A 15,338-nucleotide genomic window follows, 5' to 3' on the forward strand; every position below is an offset into this window, starting at 1 on the left:
TCTACCTATATCTCCATCTTGGCCGGAACCCTAAATAGAACTGAAACTCATGGGACACAACTCACAACTCACAACTCTCAAAGCATGTAACCAAAGAAAAAGAATTTGGCTATGTTTTTAAGAAGTGTGGGATCCTGAAATAATAAGAGAAATGGTCACTAACCCACACTTCTATAAGAAAAGGTAGATTTTTGAAGAGGACAAATATGTCATTATATCTAATTTATAGTGTACTATGTATCCATGAATCTACTGTATGTTATAATACAAAAGTTGTAGGTAAACTTAATATTAGAGAAGCTAATAATATTTCTGACTTTACAGAGGTAGTTGCTCAAATGTATTGTAAGACTAAATTAAAAACCACTTACAATATTATCTCTATAAAGAATTGGCCTGACGAAGATTTAGAACTGATGAATAATAAATAGTATTCTCACTCACTCAACACATGTATATTTTAAAATGCAGACACCTGTTAAGTCAGTGAGACAAAATAATTATAAAGTTAATACACAATATGAGAAAGATTGTGCTACTCTGTGAAAATATTACTGGATTGTTCAACTGTCTGTTTAAATCAATACCACCCCTTTATTAGCTACTAAAGATGATTTGAATGTGGTGCATTTTGATTACCTATGTGATTATATGCTGTTTTTCTTTACATTTATTCTTTAGTTGATAGACATTTGGGCTGTTATTAACTTGGGGCTTTTATGATATGGATATTTTGTACCAGTGGATGTAGGAAGTATTTCTTTATAATTTTGATCTAAATTTTCCTAATGACTAAAAATGTTTTTGGTTATTGTTTTTGTTTTCTTTTTATTGTAATTAAAGTCAAATTTATCAGTGTTTTTTTTTATCTTCATGAAAAAAAAAACACCTTTTTCCCATAAGGGAATAATGATACAATGTTGTAATCTTTTCTAATGTTTTAATTTCATATTTTTTCTATTTACATTTTGAGCCTTTGTATCTATTTCTCCATCTCTTACTTTTCATTAAATATACTCAAATAGTGCTATAATTACCATCAGTCAAATTAAATGGCTTTTAGTGAGAACACCAAAAATTTATATTTTACCAAAACAAATGATAAATTATCTATTCTCACCTTATTCAACTATTCAGTAGCATTTGACAAAATGGATTATTCCTTCTTGAAAACATATCTAGGTTCCCCAGTGTTAGGAACTGCCCTGCCTGGTTTTAGAAGATGTAACACTTCTTCTTTACTCAGTCATGGCAAAGGCTGAGTAAAGAGATCTTGGAACCATAAACCACTAAGGAGACAAGGCTTATCTTCCTTGCAGGGGCACCACCTCTGTCCCCTTTTACTTCACCGTGCTTGGCCTTGGGCAGATGACTAGTTAGCCAATGACCAGTAACATTCCTCAAGGGAGGGACAACTTAAGGCAGGCACAGTCACAAAAAGGCCCTCAGGGAAGGAGTTGGGGGGCTATAGAAAAAGGGGTGATGGACCCTCACCCCTCAGCTTTGACATAGCCTGAGTCCTTGTACTGTCTTTGAGAAGTCTCCTAATCTCTTGGCTGCCTTACTTCCCCCACCTGACTTAAGCCTGAAACAATGGGAAATGGTGGTGCAGCCCTGGGCAGAAATGGTCCCTGGGGCAACCAGGCTTAAGAAAGAATGCATAAAATCCTGTGAATCCTGCTTTGCTAAGAATGTGCTCAATTTTCTGATAAAGGTCCAAGCATGAAATGAGTTTGTTTCCCAAAGTTTTATGGCCATTTAGCTAACTGACCCTGACTCAGAATAAGCCTCCATAGTTCTTTGAATGTTATCTATTGTTTGATCATTACTCCCTGACAATGATGAATGAAGACCTTCCTTGAGGTAATGCTCCCAGAAAGGCAACAAAAGCTTGTCCAGGCATGGGTCAGGTGCGCTCTCACTCAGCGAGTGGCCATGCCATCCCCTTTTCTCCACAGGACTTCTGCAGTCCATGTGAGTTTGTTCGTGGCATCCATAACACTGTGGACCCTGCTGGTCAGAGTGCACAACACCCCAGACCCTATACTCTTGAATTTCTTTTACTTCATGGAGTAAAATTTTTTCTAGGACCTCTATCTCCTCTAAACTTAAAACTTCATGTAACACTGTCCTGGAATCCCTTCTTTTCTCTCTCTGTACTCAACATGTCTAACCTCATCTAGCTCCCCAAGGCTTCAAATACCAAGTATACACTGAAAACTCTCAAACTCAAAGGACTTATCTACAGGGAACCCTTTCCTGAAAATAAGATTCATATTTCATTGTCTATCATCTTCTCTATTTCAGATTTCCTTTGACAAGAAAGAACTTGTTATTTTTCCTCTAAATATACCCCTCAAAAAGTCATCCAGTAAATATACCACCTTTCACACAGTAACAGAAACAACAACAAAAAACAAACCCAAAGGTTAAGATTCATCTTGAATTACTTGTTTCTTGTTACATTACACATCCAATCCAGCTCTCACTCTTATCATCTGTATCTCCAAAATATTCCACAAATTTGATGACTTCTGCCCATTTCTACTTCCCCAGCCCTTCTCAAGTCCACCTTCCCCTCTTGCCTGCAGCAGCAATTCTATTGCTCTCCATCCTCCCCTTCCTGCCTCTCTTCTGAGCAAGAATGATCTTTCTTAAGTGTTTGTGAGGGCAAGTTACTCTCCTGACTCAAATATTCCAAGGAATGCAATTATACTTACAATCTAAACTTTTTACTGCACTCCCCAAAGCTCTCTATAATCTGAAGGCCTCTCTCTCTGACCACAATCCTCTCTTCCACTTTAAGTCTCTTTATTTTAGTCAAAATCACCGACTTCTGCCCTTTAAACACATGAAGATCATTTTATTCAAAGGGAATTTGCTCATATTGTTCCTTTGCTTACAGAGCACTTCTTATCAGTAAGGTAATATAACTCAAATGTCACCTCAGCAGAGGCCTTCCCTGGCACTAGTGGATATCAGCCCATCACTTCCTGCCATATTTTCCTATTTTACTCTCTCCTGGTGACATATAAAATTCCCAAACTTATTTTAATTATTGACTTGCTAAACACAACTAAATTATTTAGTTGTATTCCCCACAGATCTGTATGTTGAAGCGCTAAGCTTTGGTACCTCAGAATGTGACTGTATATGGAGATAAGTCATTAAACAAGAGATTAGGATGCGAACACACATGTGAGGATGTAGAGTTGAAGACATTTATCTACACGCCAAGGGCAGAGGCCTCAGAGAAAGCAAACTTGATTTCTAAAATACAGAATAGTGAGAAAACATAGTTCTGTTGTGTGCGCCACCAAGTCTGTGGTACTTTATTATAGCAGCTCTAGCAAACTAACTAGCAGCTGAGAGTAGCAACTGGCTAATATTGTATGCTTTGCTTAGTATTATTTTTGGCTCAGTTACACTTTTTTAATTAACTACTTTACAACAAAAATGTTAAGCTTCACACACCTTAGTACTTGGATATCTAGTTTTATTCTCAAAGAACGGTATATCCTAGCACCATTTCCCAGGTTGCTCAGATACATATATTCATGGAGAAATGAAAGAATTACAAGCTGAATTGTCTGCCAGAAGATGTGGAAGGCTAATGCTTTTCTTTTTTCCATTTCAGGTTCTTTGTGTGAGTATAAATGTCAAAATTTAATCTTGTTCTTCCAATTATTTTTTGTATTACAGTTGGCTAATTCTCATTCAAACTGCCTTTTTAGCTCATGTCCTAGATTTTCTCAGGGAACATATCAGAAGCAGAACTCGAGTGCTCTACTCTTGAGATTTAGACTTTGCCACAGACACCCCCGAGTTAGAGAATTACTAACTCGAGTCAGCTGAGTGACTTTGCATTATCGTAGCATAACTTGAACACTCATTAAAAGTTTCCACTAAGGAAGCTCAAATTGGTTGTGGTTGTTGAGGATTCGTGAAAATGCTGTGATAGCAAATAATTTGCACAATTTGCTCTCTTTCCATGAGCTGAGCACAGAATACATTTGCTGCCTTCATGTCTAAATAAATGAGACAATGTTTATATATAGCCCTGTCTTCTTCCAACTAGAAGTTAATATATGCTTATTTTATGTATAAAAACTGTAACAAAAAATGAAAATATAGGTCCCGTATATATTTTTAAATTTTGGTGTATATCCTTCCAGCCACTAAATATTAAAATTATATCTCTCTCCTTTTCTCTCATTTTAATGAAATTATATTATATGTGTAGTCTATAATATTCACTTAAGAGTGTATTATGAACATCTTGATTTCAGTATTTGATGGAGGTACCACCTTCTAATGTGTTCATTTGTGTGTGTTTTGTATAGCAATGTATTATAAGTTAATTTACCACATAATTTAAAATGTTTTACTGGTTTTGTATCATAAGTACTCTTCAGTAAATCCATATACTCACACATATAAATCCATATTTTAAAGCCCTGGCTGGTGTAGCTCAGTGGATTGAGCACGGGCTGGGAACCAAAGTGTCCCAGGTTCGATTCCCAGCCAGGGTACATGCCTGGGTTGCAGGCCATAACCCCCAGCAACCGCACATTGATGTTTCTCTCTCTCTCTCTCTCCCCCCCCCCTCCCTCTCTAAAAATAAATAAATAAATAAATAAATCTTTTAAAAAATTAATAAATAAATCCATATTTTAATTATTTCCTTAAGAAATATTTCTCAGCATGATTTTCTGGACTAAAAGGTCCACCTATCTTCAAATTATATACATACTAACAGGTTGCCCTTTGAAAGGTCTTATCAGTTTACTCTCCAAGAAAAGCTCATGTGAATTCCCATACACTCACAGACTTGTACCCATGGGGTGCACCTTTAATTAGCAATGTATGTGGTCATATCATCACTTTCGTTGACTTTGACCATTTCACCTATTATAAAACACCGAATCATCACCAGCCCTGGGTATGGTAAACCTTTGTCACTCATCTACACTGCAGATCTTTCACCGGTATACCATTTACTTATTAAATTTTTTGTTTCTATTTATCAAAAAATGTTTATGTAGTGAAATCTTTTCCAAATTATTTTCAAATTATTCTTGCCTTTGAGCACTATAAATGTAAAATTTATTAGTAGCCTAATATTTAATATGTGAGGGTTGATTTAGATATATAGTAATGAATAATTATCTTAAGCATATTTTCCAACTTTAAAATTATCTCAATTATTTACTAATCTGTTTTTTTTCGACATTATAAAAATTCTAGCCCCAAAAGTAAATTGCCATATTTACTTTGACTTATTTTGCTAGTAACATTTATTCCCATTAAATCCCTTTTTGGTAATTTTACCAATATTTATATTACACGTAGAATTTGACAGGACAAGTTTATTATTATTATTATTATTATTATTAATTTATCACAATGTCTCAATGTCTTGATTTTTTCTTTCAATGTAAAGGTTTAGTCTTCAAATGAAATTGGGAATTAGTTGTTCCCCTCAAAAAGAGATGTCATTTTCTAGGGAGTAGAGGATAGATGGATTCTAATAAATGCATAAAATATTTGCAAAAAAAAATAACATCTTTACAATTTGAAACACATCAACCAAGAGACTTGTTAATGACATTTATTTACCTCTTATTAAATTTCCTTCATGAAGTCTTATAGTTCTATTTTTACTTTTATTTTTCTCTTTGATATATTTTATTTATTTAACATCACAACAGGTTTTTGTCACCATCAAAAGTCTGAATTTTAAACAGATTCTTGGTCTGAGTCTCATATCCATCAGCTCATTCAACTTTAACACCTGTCTCATCCCCCGGAGATTTTCCAGAACTGCTACCTTCACCAGGAAGCTCCATGAGTTTTCCCAATTCAAACTTGGGCTTCTCCAGCATTTTGACTTTTCTAACAGAGACTTCATAGAGTGGATAAATAGATTAATAAGCTTTTTCTATGTCTTTTCCAATGCTATCTGGAATCAATTTATTGACCACTTCTTTCAAGTCATTTGCACCTTTTTGGTCGTGATTTCCATCATTATTTTCCAGATTTAGCAGACCTGTTGATGCTGAATGGAAAGCTCTTAAGAATCTGCTTGCTGTGTGGGCTTTTTTTTTTTTTAAGAAAAACCAACACAGAATAGATGAAGCAAATAACCAGTGGAAGTCTTAACATTAATATGAGCTTTAATCATGCTTCGTCAGTTTTTTATCATGGAGCACATTTTGTCATGGGTAAGATCCATGCCATGGAAAATTAGTCAGCAGTTTTTAACCTGAACAACCTCAGTAATTAGCTTGAATTTTCTAAATAGAACTTCATCATTCTGCAGATCCACTAGGTTCACTTCAAAAACACAACCTTGACACCACCAGATGCAGTTTTGGTTCCCTGAGTTCTCATCACTAGTGTGTTTCCAATACTTCTCATATTGAACATAGCTGGTACTTTCACAACAAACCAATCTTCCTTAGAAAAATGGATCAACCACTTTTTTCTTGAGTGCCTTTTTCTACCCTTTGTAATGGGTTTGTTCTTGCTGACCACCATGGTGCTGCTCAGAGGGCCAAAAGGCAATGTCTTCATGTATAATGTTCTTACATGTCTTGTTCTACTTATCCTTGGCTATATTATGCTTCTGCTACTATTTGACAGCACAAGTGTTTTATTTCTAACTGCTGATTTTTAGAAGTAAGCTACTTCATTGTACATATTTATATTTTGATAATATTAATGAATGCTCAGTATTTCTGATGTATCTGATGTATTTTCTGATTCAGGGGATTTCTGAATTGAGAAAATAATCTGCAAATAATAATAAACATAACTTTTCACTTATAACATCTATTTTTTCCTAAATATTTCAAGTACGATATTAAGCCATAATGGTAATTTCCATTCCATAACCTTGTTAAATAATAACGATGATAAAAATGATGACTGTATTGTTCAAATGTTATAATTAGGGATATGCTGATTCCCTGCTTAGCATGATGCTAATGTAGCTTGTACATTACCTTCAAAAGTATACTCATATTTTTTAAAAAGATGAAATTATATGAAAACATACAGAAAGATACAAATGTAAATGACAATATAGGTTTACATAGAGATTATAATCTCAGATTATCAAACTGCACAATTATTCTTAGTTATTATTCTTATTAGTTATTGTATTCACTCCTATTTGTCTATATAACTTTTACTCTTCTTGAACTATCTGAGTCCAGCTATTGCTCCTCCTGTCGCTTAAAATTTGTCATCTCTCTTCCTATCACCTCTGTCCACTGCTCTCAGTTTGTCCCCAATTGATAATCTCATCCATCCAATCACTTCAAAAATTTCTTTAAATAAGCCCAAATCTTTTGGTCCAGCTTTGGCTTCCTTATTACTTCTGTTTTAAATTTTGAATCCCTGCTTTTCCTCTACTTGCACTTCAAAATCAACATGTCCAAACCTATTAGACAGACTCACCCAATTCCTGACATGCCACATCCTCCAGATTCCTTATCCTTATTAAAGTCACAATTTCTCCATTATTTAATCAAACAAAAACTCACAGTATCACCTGCAACCAATCTCTCCCTCCTTTTCTCTGTCTACTTAATTTGCCAATGCCTGTGAACTGTGCTTCCACGTGGCCTCTTCATCCTCTGCTTGTGCCTACTGCAAAAGTCTCCTGACGCACATGTGTCTCACCTCCTCTGTATTGCTACATATATGAAACTGCTGGCCATGTTATTTCTGGACTATATTTTTCCATAACATGAAACTTTATAGGATAATGTTTGAATTCCTTTGCCTGACACTTGACCAATTTGCTTACCCAGATAAGTGGGGGTCAGGGGCCTATTATATGAGCCACAGTCTAAGCACCTAGGCCAGGTGTTGGTATGTGACATCTTTTGTTTCTATGACATTGTGACTGGTAATAATTCAAAGCATGTTAAAATATACAGAATCCAAACCTCTGTGTGTTATCCAAATGCATAAATCGTAATGGTAAGATGAGAAGGGATATTGGTTATAAAATCAACAGTATAAACACCAGAAGAACTTGATGAGACAGGACTCAAAAAAGGTTGTAGCCAATTACTGAAATAATCTTTGACATAATGTTGAGGTGCACATATGAGTGTATACCAATAAAAGCATAGTATGAACATGTACTCTTCAAAAAAGCCTTCATCAAATTCACCTGTCTAGTTATTTCTTCATCTTCCTCACAGATTCCCAGGAAAACAAGACTCCTTACTGTTCTCTGAGCACTCCCCTTAGTTCATATATGATGAAGACGCAGATAACATAGACTCTGTCTTGAACCAACCCCAAATCAATCTAGACTTTAAGGCTATCAGGAAGCCTCTCAATTGTCCTTGCCCACTGGGAGATGGCTTCAAAACTGTCTTGGACCCATGGCTAGTATCACAGGTGAAAGAGATCCCCCTAATAACAGAGAGCACTGTCTTGCACAATAAATATTCACTAAATTTTCTAAGAAAATTGAGGATGCCCTAACATAAAAGAAAAACACATATTACATATTTCTGATATTGTTTTTGCATAAATGAATAAATAGAAATAAGATAAAAAGAAAAAAAAAAACAAAATTAGCCCCAAAGTAAAATGATGCTGCAAGGTCATGAGGACATAATTAGTCAGCAGACTTTCTATAGTAGTTTCTCATGGCCAAAGAAAGAGTTATGGGGGGGGGGGTTAGTTACAGGGGGACGTGATCCTAATAAATGGGATATAAAAATAGAGTCTGTGTCTGCTGAGACTTCTGTCTTGTCTGGGGAGCACCATTTCTCCTTCCACTTTGAATATCTTCCCCAACACACTGAGGCAGTGCTTGCTATGGTTCAGCAAGAGAGAAAACAGGATGGTCTCAGGAGTCAAACTTATTGTTATAGGAATAGGTAGGGTTTCTTCACTAAGACTTAAGAACATCTTGTAAAACAAAGACAAGAGAAATATACGTGATAAAGGCAACATAACAAAAAGCATCCAATCAAAAGGACAGGGGATAGCATTGTTTTAGATTTTGAGTTGACTGCAAACTTGACTCCAGTGATGCCAACTGAAAGGTAATATGTAATTGTCTCAATGTAACAAGAAAACTTAGCCTGTTTAAAGTGAAGTATAAACTGCCTCAAAATAATAAGAAAAACAGAATGAGCAGCGGCAGAAGCAGAGGACACAAGAAAGGGGAGGTGATAATTCTGCTTAACTCTGCCTCTCTATCCCACCAAGAATATTTCACTCAGTTTCTAGAGAAACATTAACATGCATGCTCAATACCCCCAAAAGTATAGCCAGAATGATGAATCATAGCATATGAGGAGATGAAATAACTCAGGATATCAGCTTCAAAAAGAAAATACTTGAGAAATAAGTTACCTGTACTTAAGTGCTTAAATGGTTCTGACTTTAAAAAGTCCTTTTGACTGCCTGAAAGAAGGCATAAATGATTTTAACATATAGAAGTAGCAAGATTGTTGTTTGGGACTTAACATATGAAAAAAAAAACTTTTAACAAGCTCTTCAATGAAGTAATTTTATAAAAATAACTGCTAAAATTCACTGAGAGTTTTCTCCTAGGCAATATGCTACACTTTATGGCATCATCTCTTTTAGTCCCTGCAACCACCCTATAAGGTAAATATTATTATTAATCTCATTTTACAGTTGAGGAAACTAAAGCATTAAAAGGTTAAGCTCTCTGAGTTAGCAAGAGTAGAACAGATAGGCCCAGTGGGACTGAACAACAGCCAAAGCTCTTGACCATTACACTGGTCATCTCACTGTGGTTATCCTACAGGAACTAGACAGCTGCTTTTAGAAGACGGTAACAAAAAAGAACTTATGCTTTAATCTGGAATGGCAAAGATGATCCTCAAAATTTCTTCTCATTTCATTTTAAGATTCTCTGATCTTATGTTCTTTGTGGAAGATAAACTTGTGCCTTCAGCCAAAATTCTCCCAGGATTCCAACATCCATCTGTTCTGTTTCTCAATGTTTGGGAATTAAGCTGTCAAATAACAGAGTGTCTGAAAGTTTGAGGAAGTAGGAGAAGGATTTAAAACACATGCCAATGCAAATACCCATATATATTTTGCTTGGGAAAGTTTTTCTTCTCTCTTTCATCACGGGGTTCAAAAGGTGGCTTCAACTTTATCCTCAACCAATACACAGAATCTGCTTATCCCATCCTGCTATAGTATGTGTATGGTTCATGATGCATAATGATGGCATTTTGTGTGCAGTAAGATATACATTTTATATACTAGGTATTATATATGCAAAGCTATCTATTATAAAATATAACCTATATTTTATAAATCCTTATCCTGTAGAAACATTAAAAAAACAAGGTAAAAGAACGATACGCCTTGTTACATGATGAATTTAAACATAAAGCAGCATAAATGATTTTCATAATTTCTTTATACTATAACAAAATGTTATTTTAAAAGGATTCAACACTTGGAATCTGCCTACATGAAAGCTGTAAATACAAATTATCTTAAGTGTATTAGAAATCTGAAATTCACAAAAGAAGTATCTGAAATACCTAATTGGCTGCAATCATGTTATAGGACTTTTAGGATCTCAGAGTATCTGTTTATTCTAAAACTCTCAGGGGTTTGCAAAACTAAAGCAGCCAACTGAATAGCATTAGAAACAAAATACTACTTTCGTTTTCAATAGTGACTTCATACAGGAAAAGTATTCCAATTATTTCTCATTTCAATTTTCTACACTAGTAATTTATTTTTATAGCACCATATGCTACACAGGGCAATTTGCTAAACTGTGATTTGCTATAGGGTACCAAGGAGGAAAAGATCAGTTTTTGTGTATTCACGGAAGAATGCACTTTGAGGCTGACAGATTAGGAGGGGGAGAGTTGCAGGTCAAGGAAAACTGGACCACAGGCACTGGGAGGGAATGTTTTCCTGTGTGTGGAAAGATGAGAACACCAGAGCATGCAAATCCAAAACTTAAAGAACATATGGAAATAACAAGGAATTAGCTTAAGCAGAAAAACATGTGTGGGGTGTATGTGTATGTATGTCCCAGAGGGGAGGCAGAGATTGTGCCCAGGGAACATAGTTACAGAAAAGATATAAAGTAACATTACTGGATTCATTTTTTTTTTTTTTAGTGCATAGGGGCTAGCTACTGAAGCAAGAACCAGGACCATGAATTAATCTGATGATGCAAAGAGATTGACTTTCAAATATACTAGAACATTTAGAAACTAACATATATAGTTTTGGGGTGAGGGAAGCAGTAGAGTGAGCTGGGGAGGTATATTTTAGTTTCAAAAATATCCCTGAAAGGAAATATATTCTAAAATAATTTTTCTACTTCAGTATTCTTACAGGATATCACATCTATCTATCTATCTATCTATCATCTATCTATCTATCATCAATCTATCATCTATCATCTATCTATCTTTAATTGTACTAATACATATTAAATATTTTACTGGTTTTAATTGTTTAGTTTCTGTTTGGTCACCTTCATTTATTCAAAATTGTTCTGAAAAATATAACAACATTCAGAATTAAAAGTACATGTAGATATATTTTTCTCTTGCTTTATTTTATGAAGAAATTACAAAATCCATACCCAAATAATCCTACATTAGCTTACCAACAAAACACCTGGGGAGTCAAAAATACCTATGATTTCCCTAAGCACTAGATTTTGATCCTGAATTATAAATTAGTTAAGATGTACTTTTAGTACTACATTTAGATGGCCTCCTCATACTGATCATGTAAGGCTCTTAATTCATCTCTCTTACTTTTGCTAAACTATCTGGTATGAATTGTGACAATGCAGTAACAGCACACAGGTATGACACAATCATTTGCACTTAAATTACTGGTGGTTTAATCCAGCTAATTATCTTTCTATAATATTTATCTAGCATTCAAAACACCTGCATCATATTATGTACAATTCTGTATAAGACAACAGAACATCTCCCTCATCCTTTTACTCCAGAGTTTAAGATATTAAGGGGGAAAAAAATAAAAGACAGTTTATAACTAGCATGTTGGTGGGGGATTATGAATCATTAACCAAATTATATTTCTGTCAATAATCCATACTGACAGTCATTACTTAATCCAAATTGTCAAGAATGCAGAAATGGGAGAAAGACCTAAATTCCTGTAATCTGTGCCAGTTCTGTGTGATACCCCATGTCTTTGGCAGACATCCAGTGTTTACCATAGAATGGTAGAAACTAAATATCAACGAAGAAGCACTTGACTTACTTAGCCAGTAGTTTTGACCTACACCTTACCTCAATCTGCATAGCAACTTTCTTTCAAAGCTCTGTGAACTATTTGCATATGCTGCCTCATCTATTTTTGTAACATCCATTGAGCTAGGTGAAGACTAACGTTATCACCATTTTCCAAATGGAAAATGTGAAATGCAAAGAAATGATACGGTAAGTGTGAGAAACACTACAATTCAGGTTATAACACAAATAGCCTTCTGCTCTAGAATCCATTTTCTCTACATGTTCATAGCCGAGTGTGCTCTGGGGTAATGCAGCACACATATCTATTTTAGCATATTGTTGGAGGACAGGAGTGCTGGAAGAGCTTTGGTGGGTTATCTGTGAACTCATTCTGAATAGAATGCTTTTGATGTTTGCCTAGTGCTACAAAACAAATTCAAATAGTAAGACAAAGTCTCACATGTGTTTTTCTCAATGAAAATTATTTTTGTATCTCTATTAAGCTATAAATCAATAAGTAGCAACCCATGAAAAGAATCTATTGTCAGAAATAAAGCACGGTTTAGGTCAATTTCAATAACTTCAGGGTGTTACAGAAATGCACTTACGGTGATCAATATACATTTTTCTTGCTCAAGAGGCTTTTATGCTGATGCACTCATTTTCAACCAGGGAAAATATGTTGCGCTATGAAAACAAAGGGAAATTGGTTGATTTATGTGACTACAGTAATGTTTCAAATCTTCAACTTCTGATGTTTCAGGGAAGCACAATTATCCCACACCTTTCAAAATCTTTTAAATCTAAATTATAAAGCCATTATCAAACCACAGGAACCATATGAGTTTCTTATTTGGGACACTATGAATCTGGTAATTATCACTCTGGCTGTATATTTATGAAATTTAAAGAGCAAATGAATGTTAAGCTTCATGTTTTTTCCCAAGCAAACTAAAAATATCCATATAAAAATGCACCGATAAGCCATTCCATGCCAAAAGTACTGATTTTGATGTGAAAAGAGAAAGCAGTAATCCTAATTACTATGGTGTAGTGTTTTGGAATACTGAAAAATATTATCACAAAATAGCTAAAATTCATGATTAAATTTAATCAAAATATCACTTTTTCCAATCAATAACTAATCAGAAATGATACAAATCATATTTCTTAATGATGTGAAAGAAAAATATGAATTTACTTCTTTTTCTGAAATCTACAATCAAATGCATTCTTATTTCTCTAGATCGTCCTTTATATAATACTTGAATGTACAGTTAATATTTCATATGGCCAATCCAATGTCCTTTACAGACCTTCAGAATAATGCTTTCAAATGCCCTCCAAAGAGATCACCCTGTCGCCAAGAATGATCAAATATGTCTCAAGTTACTGTGCTGAGTTTTCATATTAGGAGGAGAATGTCTGCTCATAGTTCATGCAATTTTCACTTGAGAGAGTGTGAGGGTTTTTTTCTTTTTAAACCTGCCTATGCAGTCATACTATACCTTTGAAAAATATAAAATTACTTGTGCCATTTCTTCAAACACTCATCCTTGAAATTCAGCTATAGTTCCTAAGGCATCGCCCTGTGTATTCTCTTTAGATTTGAGATTTTTCATCTTTTGCTGACATAAGCAACCAAAGATAAAAATAGGTCATTACATAGAGAATCCTAGATGTATGCAAGACAGAGCTGTGAAATATGAGATAAAGGACAATGAAATCTGAGGAAGAAACATCTTGGCAATCTTTGAACGTGATACTATTTTATTTATCTGTTATACATGGTAAGTGTTGTTCAAGATCTTTGACACAAAGTTCAGACTTACCTAATTATAATACCCAAGTACAGGTTAATCAGTGGCTATGATATATAAATTTAATAAAGAATAAAATGACCTAGTTCTGATAATGCTAACAGCATTTAATTTTTCATGAATGCTCCACATGACTCTGTCTCCACAGTGTCCTAATCTTTCCTGCACTTTGTTCTTTCACAGATATAAGCACAAGCAATATGGGATACAATAAAGGCCATCATGGAAAAAATCAGAGGGCCGAAATACATCCTCAGTTTGCTCATCAAAAAAAAGAAAAAAACATTGGCTTTCCTTTAGTGCGTAATTGCCGACAAATACAGTGCTTTCATGTCCATGACTATCTTGAAAGCTTGGATTTATTATTTGTCTCTAACAATAACTTACTTATTCCCACTTGGTTTGGCATATATAAAAAAAGCACGTGCCTTTATATTAACAGCTTAAGGCAAAGGAAAAATGGCATGCCAAGGTACTTTGGCCTGCAAGACTATATTGACAAAGCGTACTTGGTACATCAGGGTCCTCAGAGTGACAATGACATGTTTTCATCCTGAGTTCTCATTATCTAGGTTTACTTTCCACCTCTGCCCCCTGTGGCTGTGGCAGCCAATGAAAGAACTGCTGGATATTGTCAGTGCGGCAGTTTTCATCATAACTGTACTATATCTGTTTGTAATTTCTTGATATAATAACCAGAATTAGACATTATTACTCTGCATTTGTTCAGTCTTCCTACATTTTGCAATTTCAATATTACCTATAAAGTACTATATTTTTTCTCACATCAACCCTATAAGGTAGGTGGGTTAAGTTTTATTATTATTTTATAAATGAAAAAAGAGCAGGACTGGAATGGTTAAATGATATTTTTAAATGTGTACAATAAGTTAGTATGAGAAGCAAAGGAAAAACCCAGGCTCCCAGTTCCTGGGAGTACACCCTTTCTACAGAGGGCATCTGCCCAGCCCTGGAGGATAAGACAGGTGGCTCTGGATTCACGAGGTTCTCTTTGCTCAATAACATTGCAGGAGAAAAGATAAGACTGTGTCATACTGTTTGCTAAAGGAACAACAGAAAATCTATTCCTTGTGTCAGTGGTATCCACATTGGGCTGTAATGTGGTCTATAAAAAAAGTATTTACCAGAATTCCATCCTCAGAGGGCCCAGACTGCCTTACTTTGCATTCCTGGTGCCTAGCAAAATACCTACTCCTGACAGGAACATAATAGATACCCCTGTTGAAGGAATGGTGCA

At 34.9% G+C, this 15,338-nt stretch overlaps 1 protein-coding gene and 1 pseudogene across 3 annotated transcripts in view; both read right to left on the reverse strand.

Moving 5' to 3' along the window:
* LRFN5 (leucine rich repeat and fibronectin type III domain containing 5) overlaps positions 1-15,338 on the reverse strand; it is a 297,779-nt gene that overhangs the window by 250,684 nt on the left and 31,757 nt on the right. The window lies entirely within an intron of this gene.
* On the reverse strand, positions 5,687-6,615 carry LOC118501274 (annotated as a pseudogene).

This window comes from Phyllostomus discolor, chromosome 1, assembly GCF_004126475.2.
Source record: "Phyllostomus discolor isolate MPI-MPIP mPhyDis1 chromosome 1, mPhyDis1.pri.v3, whole genome shotgun sequence".
Taxonomy (NCBI): domain Eukaryota; kingdom Metazoa; phylum Chordata; class Mammalia; order Chiroptera; family Phyllostomidae; genus Phyllostomus; species Phyllostomus discolor.